This window comes from Aethalodelphis obliquidens, unplaced genomic scaffold, assembly GCF_003676395.1.
Source record: "Aethalodelphis obliquidens isolate GAN/ISIS:26980383/991018 unplaced genomic scaffold, ASM367639v1 scaffold20, whole genome shotgun sequence".
Classification (NCBI taxonomy): Eukaryota; Metazoa; Chordata; class Mammalia; order Artiodactyla; family Delphinidae; genus Aethalodelphis; species Aethalodelphis obliquidens.
Window position 1 is genome coordinate 12375100 of NW_020837964.1, and position 14362 is coordinate 12389461.

At 47.6% G+C, this 14362-nt stretch overlaps 1 non-coding gene and 1 pseudogene across 1 annotated transcript; both read right to left on the reverse strand.

Annotated features, from left to right (window-relative positions):
- Window positions 1-8549: 8549 nt before the first annotated feature.
- LOC113627380 (4-hydroxybenzoate polyprenyltransferase, mitochondrial pseudogene) lies at window positions 8550-10095 on the reverse strand (annotated as a pseudogene).
- Window positions 10096-14017: 3922 nt separating this feature from the next.
- Window positions 14018-14124, reverse strand: LOC113627405 (U6 spliceosomal RNA). The gene has a single exon (XR_003435527.1). It is a non-coding gene; the product is annotated as a U6 spliceosomal RNA (small nuclear RNA).
- Window positions 14125-14362: the final 238 nt, after the last annotated feature.

Below are 14362 nucleotides of genomic sequence, written 5' to 3' on the forward strand. Positions count from 1 at the left end.
ACGAACGAGGTTCCCGCAGTGGGTCTCCAGCCCAGCTGCGGCAGCATCACGTGGGGGTGGGCTGACTCTTTACCTCGTCGTGCGACTGGCAACGTGTTTATGTGACGTAGTTGTCTTTGAAGTGGGTGTCTCAGCAAGTTTATCAGGCAGTTGATTTAAAATTAAAAAAACCCAACCAGGGCTTCCCTGGTGGCGCAGTGGTTGAGAGTCTGCCTGCCAATGCAGGGGACACGGGTTCGTGCCCCGGTCCGGGAGGATCCCACATGCCGTGGAGCGGCTAGGCCCGTGAGCCACAACTACTGAGCCTGCGCGTCTGGAGCTTGTGCTCCGCAACAAGAGAGGCCGCGGCAGTGAGAGGCCCGCGGCAGTGAGAGGCCCGCGCACCGCGATGAAGAGTGGCCCCCACTCGCCGCAACTAGAGAAAGCCCACACACAGAAAAGAAAACCCAGCACAGCCAAAAATAAATAAATAAATGAAATTAAAAAAAAAAAACCCAACCAAACAGGGACTTCCCTGGCAGTCCCGTGGTTAAGACTCCATGCTGCCAACACAGGGGGCTTGAGTTCGATCCCCGGTCGGGGAACTAAGATCCCACATGCCTCACAGTGCGGCCAAAAGATTAAAACAAAACAAAACACCTCACTGTCTGGCACTTACACTACAATCCACCCTGTGATGCTGAGGCATCAGAGTCAGTGGTAAAAGGACACTAACAGCCTGGGTAGCAGACAAGTTAGAAGTCAGGGGGAGGGCACATTGTAACCTATGAAGTACACCTCTAAATCCTAAATGTACAAATCCTATAATAACATACAGTCTGCGATGTTGTTCGTAGCTGTTGTCGCAAACTTAAAGCGTCCAGCCATGAGAATAGGTCAGTGATCTCGGGAACTCTGGGAATCTGTTCGAAGATTTGGGTAATATTTCAACATCTGGGCACGTGAAATGGTGAGGTCTCTGACGTGGTGGTGTGTCCCTGGGGTGTCATCTCTGGTGCAAGAGGTATAGGCATCTCCAGTGGCAAACTTGGGCTGGGGCCATGTCGTCTGAGATGGTGTCCTCTCCAGCGATGAATCCATCTCAGAGGTGAGGTGCTGTGGAGAGGCAGTCACCCCGGCGACCCTCCCATGTGGCTGTCGGTTGGGGTACTGGTCATGGGCTGGTCGTAGGCTACCCTGATGTGACTCGGAGGTTTCCCTGAGGACTGAGCTGCCTATCTGCTACTGCTCCCTAGTGAACCTAACTGTGAAGGGCTCCCCGGGGTCTTCAGGGGCACATTCGGCCACGGCATAGGCAGCTGCCCTTTCATCTCCCAAGGAGCTCATCCAAAGCATGTGAAGATCCTGCGCACATTTATATTCCAGGCTAGAGAGGATCTTAGGAATGCTATTTCCTGGGACCGATCTGTGAGGGCAAAGGAGAGACCATGAGATCACAGTTCCCATAACCAGAGGGGTTTTATGTACAGGCAATAGCAGGGCCAGCTGGTAGCAATATTCCATGTATAGGAAACCGGAGGCGAGTGTCATTCAGACACTGCTTCCAGAGGACCAGTTGCCTATAAAGGGATTTCCCTTGCCCCAGGCTGGGTGGCATAGTGGCCTGAGCCCTTCTCAGTAGGGCTCTCCAACACTTCCTGCTTCTCCACCAGGTGGTGCAATTGCAAGCGGGAGTGGTACGTTCCAGCATTGGATCTGCACGATGGTTGGCCCGAGTAACCGGTCTACAAGTAACCCCATCACCCGGGCCAGTGCAAAGTCATAAGAATAGTCACAGCCACTGATGCTTGATGCGCTTGGGTGGGCGGGGTGGAGGTTCTGTGGCTGAGCTTTTTGTATATTGATGAACGGCTGAGTGGTGATGCTTGGGGAGAAAGCTGTGGGTTGTGGGTTACGGTGTCTAGCATGGGGGTACGGCCATGACGTGTAGCTTTCTCACCATATTCTCGTCTCCAAGTTGGGCTCAAATCTACCGAGCAGAGAGTTTCTTTCCCTCTTTCAGACACCCATACTGTGCCAGGGATTGGTCCTCAGGCAGTGAGTTCTACTTCCTGTGAATTAGTAGGAGATCTCATTTCATCTGCCAGCCCTTGCAGGCTCTATAAACAGGGAGAGCGACCAGCATGGAGGTGACCCCTCCATTGTCAGGGCTTTAGAAGAAATGATTTCGCACTAACTTGCTGGGCTTCTGGCCTGGGGGACACGCACTGATGAGGGGTCACATGGGACTACCTGCCCTTGATCAGGTCACCAGCGTGAAGCAAATGACGAAATGATGGAAAAACCCTAGTGGAAGGGGGGAGTAGAGTCAGAGGACAGAATAAAAAGGACCCTGTTTTGGAGGGTGAAAGCTTGAGGATTGCCGGAGATGACTGAAAGTGGAACTTCGGGGTGGGGGGTGGATAGTAATTGTTATGTGGGATAAGAAGGCCCCGGGGGTGAGAATCAAGCAAGATGGGGCCCTGGCTTCATCCATTTCAGGGACCCCTTGCTTGTAAGGAGAGGCTCTCTAAGGAGGCCATTCTGGGAATTCCCTGGCAGTCCAGTGGTTAGGGCTCGGGGCTTCACTGCTGGCCCGGGTTTGATCCCTGGTCGGGGAACTAAGATCCGCAAAGCTGTTCGGCATGGCTCAGCACTGCCAAAAAAAGGAAGAAAATATGCTGTTCTCGTGCTTGGTGAGGCCAGCAAAGTGGGTGCCCGGGTCAGAGTCAGTAATGTCTAGTGATGCAAAGGGCACAAGACAAATGTAGTCAGGAAAGGCCTGTTTGAGGAGGAACCCTGGGCGGGGGTCGAGCAGAGGGGTCCTGCATGTCAGCAGCGATGAGTGTGTCGACAGGAGGGGGCAGCGGCCGAGGAAATCAACCTGCCCGAGGGAGTGGTGGGTCTCCCCGGGGAACATGTCCCCATCCTCCATAATGGGAGCAGAATAGAACTGGTGAGTAGGTTGACGACTACTGAGGATGCTTCCTGGACCCGTTGTACGTCCTCAGTGAGTTCTATGATATTAGGAGTTGAAGCCTTAAGCGGGGAGAAGCTGAGCATTGAGGTTTCCATTGTCAAGGGTGAGGGGGCATCATTAGTGGCTTAAGTACCAGCCTCATGGGGCTGTTGCAAAGGAGACTGTGGGCCGAATGCCTCTCAGCTGAAGCATATCTTCATTTATTTTATGTATGTATTTATTTTTATTTTTGGCTGCATTGGGTCTTCGTTGCTGCACGCGGGCTTTCTCTAGTTGCGGCGAGCGGGGGCTACTCTTCGTTGCGGTGCGTGGACTTCTCATTGCGGTGGCTTCTCTTGTTGCAGAGCACGGGCTCTAGGCGTGCGGGCTTCAGTAGTTGTGGCATGCAGGCTCAGTTGTGGCACACGGGATTAGTTGCTCCGCGGCACGTGGGATCTTCTCGGACCAGGGATCGAACCCGTGTGGCCTGCATTGACAGGCGGATTCTTAACCACTGAGCCACCAGCGATGTCCTATGTATTTATTTTAAAATATTTGTTTATTTGGCTGTGTCGGGTCTTAGTTGAGGCATGCAGGATCTTCACTGCAATGTGCGGGATCTTTAGTTGCAGCATGCTAATTCTTAGTTGTGGCATGTGGGATCTAGTTCCCTGATCAGGGATCAAACCCAGAGCCCCTGCATTGGGAGCTCGGAGTCTTAGCCACTGGACCACCAGGGAAGTCCCTCAAGCATATCTTTTTTTTTTTTTTTTTTTTGCGGTACGTGGGCCTCTCACTGTTGTGGCCTCTCCCGTTGCGGAGCACAGGCTCTGGACGCGCAGGCTCAGCGGCCATGACTCACGGGCCCAGCCGCTCCACAGCATGTGGGATCTTCTTGGACCAGGGCATGAACCCGTGTCCCCTGCATCGGCAGGCGGACTCTCAACCACTGCACCACCAGGGAAGCCCCCTCAAGCATATCTTTAATCATAGGACATGGGCCTTCAGTGCCCTGTTTACATCAGTATTGGGGAATGTTTACCATCTTGACCCGGAGAAAGAGTCACCGGTGCCCAATTGGCGAGTCCTACCAGCGAAGCCAAGAGCTTGGGCTTAGTCCATGGGGCATGGTGTTGTGTCAATGGATCCATGCCTGCAATAGGAAAAGAAAAAAACAGGGGGGCACCACCAGAGGTAGCTAGCTGTTTGAGATGAATGGTCCCAATAGTTACATCCGAATGGGTTTTTACACCTTTGATTGATTTATAGGGAAAGGACTTCCTTTTAGGGAATTTAGAGGAATTGCCTCAAATGACAGTGACTTGGGCCCCAGAGCCTAATAGGGCCAAAAAGGACTAAATTTTTATTGTCCCAAATGGACCACCAGAGTGGTATAAGGATGATTGTCCTCAGGAGGTGGGACAAGCCTCAGGGAGCTGCCAGTTTTCTAGGGTGGGGGCTTAGGTGGCTGCCAGCCCTGGAGGTTAGGGAAGCAGGCAGAGGGAGCATCGGGGACAGGCTCGGGGTCAGGAGGTGTCTGTGTGGCAGGAAGGTGGACAGCAGAGGGAGGCTGTAGCTGGAGAATGCAGGTTCCAGGGCCTGGAGTTGAGACTGGCTACCCAGAGGTCAAGTGGCCAGGACCCCTGAGTTTTTGGAACTCCCAGTAGAGGCTTGCCTAAGTGTTCCCATAAGGCTTGCCTAAGTAGTCCCATAGGTATTCCCATAAGAGGCAACTTATTGTCTAAGTTGGGGGTTTGTTGAAGAGGGAGTGGGGAATCTTTTTTGTTGAGGGAAATTTGTTCAAGGGAGACCCTTCCAGGGCAACCGGAGTAGAGGGCCATGAGTCCGTAACCTAAAACAGTAAAACAGCCTAGCAAAATTTGTTTATTCGAGAACAGCAAAGAATTGCGATTTGGGACATGCACCTAGGGCAAACCACATGGAAGTCCAGTAAAACAAAGGAGAGGAACCTCTTTCCTAGAGAAGGGGAAGTTGGGATGGGCTGTTATAAACCAAAGTCCATTGGGGGAAACTGGGAGTTTGAAGTATAGGGGCTTTTCATGGTTGAGTGGTGACAGTCTCTCATTGGCTGAGTTGCTGCCAGGCAAGGAGAAAATCTTCCTCCTCCTGGAGATGGTGCTGTCACTTCCTGTGGGAGATGCCAAGTAAGGGTCTTCCTGTCAAGGTCTGGGTTGATGGCGGAGTGGTATGTGGGGGAGAGCTCCCTCTGCTGGCCTCTTGGCTCCATTTCACAAGTCTGAAGTATCTGGGCTCCTGGGTGGGAATCTCCTCCATGTCTAGCAACCATGTCAGCGCCCTCCAGTACCTTTTGGATGGTTTCAGCAGCTCCAATAAAATGTACTCCTGCCACCCTGTAACAAGGGGGAGTGCCACGTGAAAAGAATTCTCTGGACTCAGGGTCAAATTGGGACTCTTCAGGGTTGGAAATGAAGGGGTCATTTGGGTCACTATGGCCATGGAAATAATAAACCCATTTGTGATGTTGTGACTGATAATAAGAAACAAATATTTGCTCTTCATCCCGATTTCTAGCACAGAGCTCCTAAGACTCTTAGAATTTCTGAAGTGATGAGAGTCATAAAGGTGTCTTTTTTATGTTAATGAGGTGACTTTTGGAACTCACCTAAGGTTGGGAGCTGGTTGCTGGAGAAGCCAATCATGTGATTAGAGGGATCTGACCTCCAGGGAGGTTGAATCAATCATGAAGCAACCATAAAACCCCAAAAGGACGGGGTTTGGAGAGCTTCTGGGCTGGTAAACACATGGAGATTCAGGGGGAGTGGTACACCTGGAAAGAGCGTGTATACTCTGTGCCCTTCCCCATACCTTGCCCTATGCATCTCTTCCATCTGGCTGTTCCTGAGTTATATTCATTCATTCACTCATTTATTTATTTATTTATTTTTGGCTGCATTGGGTCTTCATTGCTGCATGTGGGCTTTCTCTAGTTGTGGCGAGCGGGGGCTACTCTTCATTGCAGTGCTCAGGTTTCTCATTGTGGTGGCTTCTCTTGTTGTGGAGCACGGGCTCTAGGTGTGTGGGCTTCAGTAGTTGTGGCGTGCAGGCTCACTAGTTGTGGCACACGGGCTTAGTTGCTCCGCGGCATGTGGGATCTACCTGGACCAGGGCTCGAACCTGTGTCCCCTGCATTGGCAGACGGATTCTTAACCACTGCACTGCCAGGGAAGCCCGGCAGGCGGATTCTTAACCACTGTGCCACCAGAGAAGTCCTCTGAGTTATATTCTTTTTAAAAAAATTTATTTTATTAAAGTATAGTTGATTTACAATGATGTGTTTATTTCTACTGTATAGCCAAGTGATTCTGTTATACATATGTATATATATACACAAATTCTTGTTCATATTCTTTTTCATTATGGTTTATCACAGGGTATTGAATATAGTTCCCTGTGCTATGCAGTAGGAACTTGTTTATGTATTCTCTATATAATGGTTTGCATCTGCTAATCCCAAACTCCCAGTCCATCCCTCCCCCCACCGCCTTGGCAACCACAAGTCTGTTCTCTGTGTCTGTGATTCGGCTTCTGTTTAGTAGATAAGTTCATTCGTGTCATATTTTAGATTTCACGTATAAGTGATATCATCTGGTATTTGTCTTTCTCTTTCTGACTGACTTCAGAAAGTAATCTCTAGGTCCATCTACATCGCTGCAAATGGCATTATTTCATTCTTTTTTATGGCTGAGTAATATTCCATTGTATATATGTACCACACTTCTTTATCCGTTCATCTGTCAATGGACATTTAGGTTGTTTCCATGTCTTGGCTATTGTAAATAGTGCTGCAATGAACATTGGGGTGCATGTATCTTTTTGAAGTATGGTTCTCTCTGGATATATGCCCAGGAGTGGGGTTGCTGGATCATATGGCAACTATAGTTTTAGTTTTTTGAGGAACCTCCATACTGTTCTCCATAGTGGCTGCACCAATTTACATTCCCACCAACAGTGTAGGAGGGTTCCCTTTTCTCTACATCCTCACCAGCATTTGTTATTTGTAGACTTCTTGATGATGGCCATTTTGACCCATGTGAGGTGGTACCTCATTGTAGTTTGTTTTTTATAAATTTATTTATTTATTTTTGGCTTAGTTGGGTCTTTTTTGCTAGGCGCGGGCTTCCTCTAGTTGTGGCGAGCAGTGGCCACTCCTTGTTGTGGTGGACGGGCTTCTCACTGCCGTGGCCTCTCCCGTTGTGGAGCACGGGCTCTAGGCATGTGGGCTTCAATAGTTGTGGCACATGGGCTCAGTAGTTGTGGCTTACGGGCTCTAGAGCGCAGGCTTAGTAGTTGTGGCTCACGGGCTTAGTTGCTCTGTGGCATGTGGGATCCTCCCGGACCAGGGCCCGAACCCGTGTCCCCTGCATCGGCAGGCGGACTCTCAACCACTGCGCCACCAGGGAAGCCCCCCATTGTAGTTTTGATTTGCATTTCTCTAATAATTAGTGATGTTGAGCATCTTTTCATGTGCCTGTTGGCTATATGTAAGTCTCCTTTGGAGAAATGTCTATTTAGGTCTTCTGTCCGTTTTTTGATTGGGTTGTTTGTTTTTGATATTGAGCTGTATGAACTGTATGAGCTGTTTGTATATTTTGGAAATTAAGCCCTTGTCGATCGCATCATTTGTAAATATTTTCTCCCATTCTGCGGGTTGTCTTTTCATTTTGTTTATAGTTTCCTTTGCTGTACAAAAGCTTGTAAGTTTAACTAGGTTCCATTTGTTTATTTTTGCTTTTATTTCTATTGCCTTGAGAGACTGACCTAAGAAAACGTTGCTATGATTTATGTCAGAAAATGTTTTGCCTATGTTGTTTCTAGAAGTTTTATAGTATCCAGTCTTAGATTTAAGTCTTTAAGCCATTTCGAGTTTATTTTTGTGTGTGATGTGAGAGAGTGTTCTAATTTCATTGATTTACATGTGGCTGTCCAGCTTTTCCACCACCACTTGCTGAAGAGACTGTCTTTTCTCCATTATGTATTCTTGCCTCCTTTGTTGCAGATTAATTGACTGTAGGTGTGTGGGTTTATTTCTGGGCTCTCAACTGACTACTGTTCTGTTCCACCTGACTTATATTCTTATATAATACATCCAGTGAGTAAAAATGAGTTTCTGGAGTTCTGAGAGCCACTCTAGCAAATTAATTGAACCCAAGGAGGGGGGCGTGGGAACCTCTGATTTATAGCTGGTTGGTCAGAAGCACAGGTAACACCGTGGACCTGTGACTGGAGTGTGAAATGAGTCGGGGTGCTGTCTGGTAGGACTGAAGCCTTAAAATGCAGAATCTGAGGCTACCTCTGCTACCAAACTCGGGTCCAGCTGCCACTGCTTGAAAATCAATACTCAGGAGGCAAGTGTTAGGAGAAATGAAAAATGTTCCTTTTCCTAATGTTCCTAATCAGAAAGCTAGCATTCTGGAGAGAAGGTAGACTCGTGTCCCAAATCTAACTCTGAAGATTATGCTTGGCCATAGAAGTTTGTTGTTTTGTTTAACAGGTATAATAGGTAAAAATCTTTGTTTACTGATTTAAATTCTCTTAAAATATAAAAAATAGAATGGTTTCCTGAATTACAGCTTTTGGCCATAAGGAAAGGTCAACACAGAGAACAATAAGCCCAAACTTTCTGTAGCAACTTTTATTTTCCCCTAAAAAGAGAGTCCATTTTCATACAGAGACATTCATTTAGATGAGACACACATTAGGTTTTTTCCGAAGTGCCCAAACTCACATAATTCCTGTAACTGCAGATGAGAATTATAATGAGAAGCATGCATTAACTTAAAAATACTGCAGGCGATGGCAAATCCTGAAGAGTTCTCGGTTTCTGTGACAGGGTAAGAATTCGACTAGTACATACTTGAACTAAAATCCAGGCAAAAATGCTCTAAAACTTCATCTACTGGTTTGTAATTCATTAACATGTTGTAAGACTGTTATTCAGATCCAGTTATGTGGTAATAAGACCTGAGAGTGTTTTGTAAAAGTTTATTTTAAAAATCCCCACATAAACTTAATTTGCTAATTTTCCATTCTATTATCTGTATTTTTCTTTGTTTCATCTGTCTCCTTTTCTTTCCACAAATTCCCAAGGACAATCCCTAAAAAAAGTATTAGTCCTATTGTTCTGTTGGAGGTGAATTTATCCCAACACTCCTCAGGTCTGTGCATGTCCAGAGTGTAAATCTGGTGAGCCAGATGGGCTCCTGCTGCAGCAGCCGGAGCAGTGTGGTAGGGCACAGTCTGACCGTTGTTCACTCCCACCAGGCTCAGCGCCCCCAGCATTGCCGCACTGAAGCCACCGAGCCACGGCAGAACAGCACTGCCGTGGACTTCAGCACGATCAGAGCATCATCTGTCTTGTCCTGACGAGCCTAGATAGTATCTTATATGAGTGCACATAATCCCAGAAAAATAAAGAGGGAGGCAAACAGATGGGTCACAGGAGCCCTTGATAGCAGACCATCCAAGTAATGCTCCCCAATTAAAAGTCAACCCCAAGGCTAATTGAGACCAGTATGTAATTCTCTTCATTAGCGGGTAGGTGATGACAAGAAGTAGGGATGCAGCTCCAAGAGCTATACTGTAGTAATTCAGACACAGAAGAACACCTAGTGCCAAGGTCAGCTGTCCCCCGAGAAAAACAAAGGATTGAAAAGTTGAAATGTCTCCAGCAGCTATTGGGTGACTTGCTGTTCCTGGAACCTTTTTATCATAGTCCTGGTCCCACATGTCATTAATAGTACAGCCTGCTTCATGCAGCGGAACAGCTCCAGTGCCAGAGAGGGATAAGATGTACCAATCCGGAAAACAGCCTGGTTGGGCTGCCAAAGCAGTGCTCCGAGTACATGGCAGGTGCCGCAGCCAGGTTCCGATGGGCTTGTCCAACCGCATGAGGCACAGGTGCGGCTGCAGACGGTGGGGCGCCGATTCATGATCCCCGCCGCCGACAGGCTCAGCCGACGCCCGCCCGGCCCCAGCCCCGCCGAGGGCTGCCAGTCTCCCGTGTGGAGCTCGCGGGCCGCGTGCGCCAAGGCCAGGGAGCGGCCGTGTGAGCCCCATAGCCATGCCTGTGTCCTGGCCCGCGAGCCCCACGCCTCCCGCGCCCAGCATCGGGCCATGGAAGTTTGTAAAGGGGAAAGGGGAAGTGGTCTCAGTTACTTATTGAAATAGGGGATCAGACTTGTCACCTTCTCCCACTGCATGCAGGCTTGTCGACCTTTCTTTAGATGCTATCTTGTTCACACAGTTTGTTTGAGAGATTACTGAAGGGGAAGCTAGGGAGGAGATCTGGTCATCTGTTAATTACTTATTCTTCCTTTCTACTTCTTTGATCTATGGAAAGAACCAACAGGTTAGGCACGGTATTGTGTGATCAAAAGTTAGGAAAGTTGGTGGGACTTCCCTGGTGGCACAGTGGTTGGGAGTCCGCCTGCCAATGTAGGGGATGCAGGTTCATGTCCCGGTCCGGGAAGATCCCGCATGCCGCGGAGTGGCTGGGCCCGTGAGCCATGGCTGCTGGGCCTGCGCGTCCGGAGCCTGTGCTCCGGGCCAGTGAGAGGCCTGCATACCGCAAAAAAAAAAAAAAAAAAAAAGGAAAGTTGGAGGCACAGTGGTTAAGAATCCACCTGCCAATGCAGAGGACATGGGTTCCAGCCCTGGGCCGGGAAGATCCCACATGCTGCAGAGCAACTAAGCCTGTGCACCACAACTACTGAGCCCACGTGCCACAACTACTTTACCCACGTGCCTAGAGTCCATGCTCTGCAACAAGAGAAGCCACCGCAATGAGAAGCCCGTGCACCACAACGAAGAGTATCCCCCACTCACCACAACTAGATAAATCCCACATGCAGCAATGAAGATGCAATGCAGCCAAAAATAAATAAATTAAATAAATAAATTTATTAAAAAAAAAACAAAGTTAGGAAAGGTGTGCTTGGGCCGGAGATGAGTAGAGCATGGGGGTGCCTGGCTTAAGGTTAGTTAGAATATAGCTTAGCTAAAGTGACAAGACAAAAGGGGCCTCCTGCAGAGAGCTCTTTCCTGCCAAGAGCTGTTTCCTGACAAAGCTGCTTACATCTCCAGGTAGACGGCCTCAGAATTGAGTTGTTTGGTGTGGGGGAAATCTCCTCACATATACAATGAAAATTGGGTTCAAACTCAGGGACCCCCAGGGGCCTGCAGCCAGAGACCCTGGGACCTGGATCCACCCACCAGCAATCCAGCGCTAGCCCCAGGACCCCCACCAGTGGGCCGACACCAGCTCTGGGACCCCTGCACCCTGCAGCCAGAGATCCCAGGACCTGACTCTGTATGCTGGTGGGCTGGTACTGGCCCCAGGACTTGGTTTCACCCACCGGTGGGTGGGCACCAGCCCCAGGATCACTGCAGCTCTGCAGTTGGCCTTGTCAGGACCCAACTAACACACCAGCCCCAGGGCTCCTTGGGCCCCAGCTGTGCCCACCAGCAAGCCAACCCCAGCTCTGAGACACCTTGCACCCCTCAGCCAGCCACTCCAGTTTCCAGCCCCGCTTAGCAGTGGGCCAAGTCCAGCTTTGGGACATCCCGGAACCTGCAGTCAGCCATGTCGGGAACTGACCCTAACCGCCAGCAGGCTGGCAATGGACCTGGGAGCCCCAGCCCCACAGCTACTCACCCTAGAACTCGAGAGATGAATGGATGAAAACAGTGAAAAGTTTAACAAAGAGTTAAAGAGCCTTTATATTTATAAAGAAGAACCAAACCGAGGTAAAGAATACAATAACTGAAATAAAAAATACACTAGAAGGAATCAGAAGTAGATTAGATGACAGAGGAACAGATCAGTGAGCTGGAAGACAGTAATGGAAATCACTGAAGCTGAACAGAAAAAATAAAAAGTGAGGACAGTTTAAGAGAATTTGGGACAACATCAAGCATGCTAAAATTCACATGATAGAGATCCCAGAAGGAGAAGAGAGAGAGAAAGGGACCGAGAATGTGTTTGAAGATAGAGTAACTGAAAACTTTCCTAACCTGGGAAAGGAAACAGACATTCAGGTCCAAGAAGCACAGAGAGTCCCAAACAGAATCAACCCAAAGAGAATCACATCAAGACACACTGTAATTAAAATGGCAAAAATTAAAAACAGAGAATCTGGGCTTCCCTGGTGGCGCAGTGGTTGAGAATCTGCCTGCCAATGCAGGGGACATGGGTTCGAGCCCTGGTCTGGGAAGATCCCACATGCCACGGAGCAACTAGGCCCGTGCGCCACAACTACTGAGCCTGTGCGTCTGGAGCCTGTGCTCCGCAACAAGAGAGGCCGCGACAGTGGGAGAGGCCTGCGCACTGTGATGAAGAGTGGCCCCCACTCGCCGCGGCTAGAGAAAGCCCTTGCACAGAAACAAAGACCCAACACAGCCAAAAATAAATAAATAAATTACCAAAAAAACAACAAAAAAACCCCCAGAGAATCTTAAAAGCAGCAAGGGAAAAGCAACAAGTTATGTACAAGGGAACTCCAGAAAGCTATCAGCTGACTTTCCAGCTGATTGGAGGCAGGAAAAAGGTGAAGTACTGGCTGCTCTGTACAGGCATATCTGAGTTACATGCTTCTTCAGGGGTGCATGTTCAGAACATGGTGGTGTTAGCATGATCCGAGGGTGGAGATTTTGGCCCTGACATCAAAAAGTCATCCATTGGACACTTGTACAGGCCCAGCAGGAGGGTCCATGGTGCCAGTCGGTTTGAACTTGGCAAGACTAACTCCATGTTCCTGAAAAACAAACTAAGTAACCGTTACTATAGTGACCCTTGTGTCACAGGTGTTATCTGTTGGGGGTGGTTAAAGGAGTCTTACCGTAAGCTATGTGTCTAAGCTATGTGAAGCTTGGAGGGTATACAATTTGCAGGAACATTTAAGACAAGCTTGATTGGTGAGGGCAGGTTATGGGATGTTACTAAGCAAGTTAGAGTTTAAGGGATCGAACTCTTGACTGCCCTCGGTTTCCACCTCACTGTGGTAGACACTTTCATACGAAATCCTGGTGGACTGGATACTTATTAATAACTAAATGGGATTCTAGTAATGTGCCAGTATCTTTTGACTTTTAAGATTGTTTTGTTATAAAGGATTCATGTTTGAAGACCAAGGAGTGGACTGTGTGAAAGGAAAAGCAAAATGGAGTTGCCATTGCTAAGAGAGCCTGGAGGCCATTAAGGAAGTGTGGCTTATACACATCTCAGCCTGGATGGAATCTGACATTTTGACCACTTACTGTCCTAATGGAGTCATTCAGAACATCTACCAGATACTCAAGATACTTATCAGACCCTTACCCTAAAATAACTCATGATAACCTATCTACTTATTGGACCCGACCCTAAAATAACTTGTGATTCCTTAAGGACAAATGTTTTCCAACTTGTGTCAGAGTTGATCACAATTCTTGCCAGGCAACTTTTAACTTTGTGGCTTTTTGCCTCTGTAAGCCGTGACTCTTCCTGGAAACACTCTTTTGGTTTTACTTGAATCTGTGTCTCCTGAATTGCAATTCTTAGGATGCCCAGTAAACCCGTTTCTTATTTGCAGCCTCCTGCACTATTTCTTGGTTGACAACTGTGAAGCTGTGATTTATAATAAGAAATAAATATTTGATCCTCATCCCCATTTCTGGCACAGAGCTCCTAAGACTTTTTTGTTGTTCTTGTTGTTTTTTAAAAAATTGAAGTGTAGTTGATTTAGTGATACAATATCATGTTAGTTTCAGTTGTAGAGCACAGTGATTTTATATATATATATATATATATATATACTTCTTCAGATTCTCTTCCCTTATAGGTTATTACAAAATATTGAGTATAGCTCCCTGTGCTATACAGTAGGTCCTTGTTGGTTATTTTATTTTATTTATTTTTTTGCAGTTCTATAATTTTATCTGACAATCAGCAGTTAGTGTTCATCCACATTAACTGTAGATTTTTCAAAGTGGTGACAGGAACATAGGTAACCAACGTATAGAGCTTGTTTGGTGAATCTTCATCTTCATTGTTTTCTGAACAAAAATATGGAACACTTCACGAATCTGTGGGTCTTCCTTGTGCAGGGGCCATGCTAATCTTCTCTGTATCCTTCCAATTTTAATATATGTGTTGCCAAGGCGAGCACTCTGCTTTATATATAGCAGTGTGTATATGTTAATCCCAACCTCCTAATTTATCCCTCCACCCCACCTCCCTTTCCCCTTTGGTAACCATAAGATTGTTTTCCATGTCTGTGAGTCTCTGTTTTGGAAATAAGTTCATTTGTATTATTATTATTTTTTTTAGATTCCACATATAAGTGATATCATATATATATATTTTAACATCTTTATTGGAGTATAATTGCTTTAAAATGGTGTGTT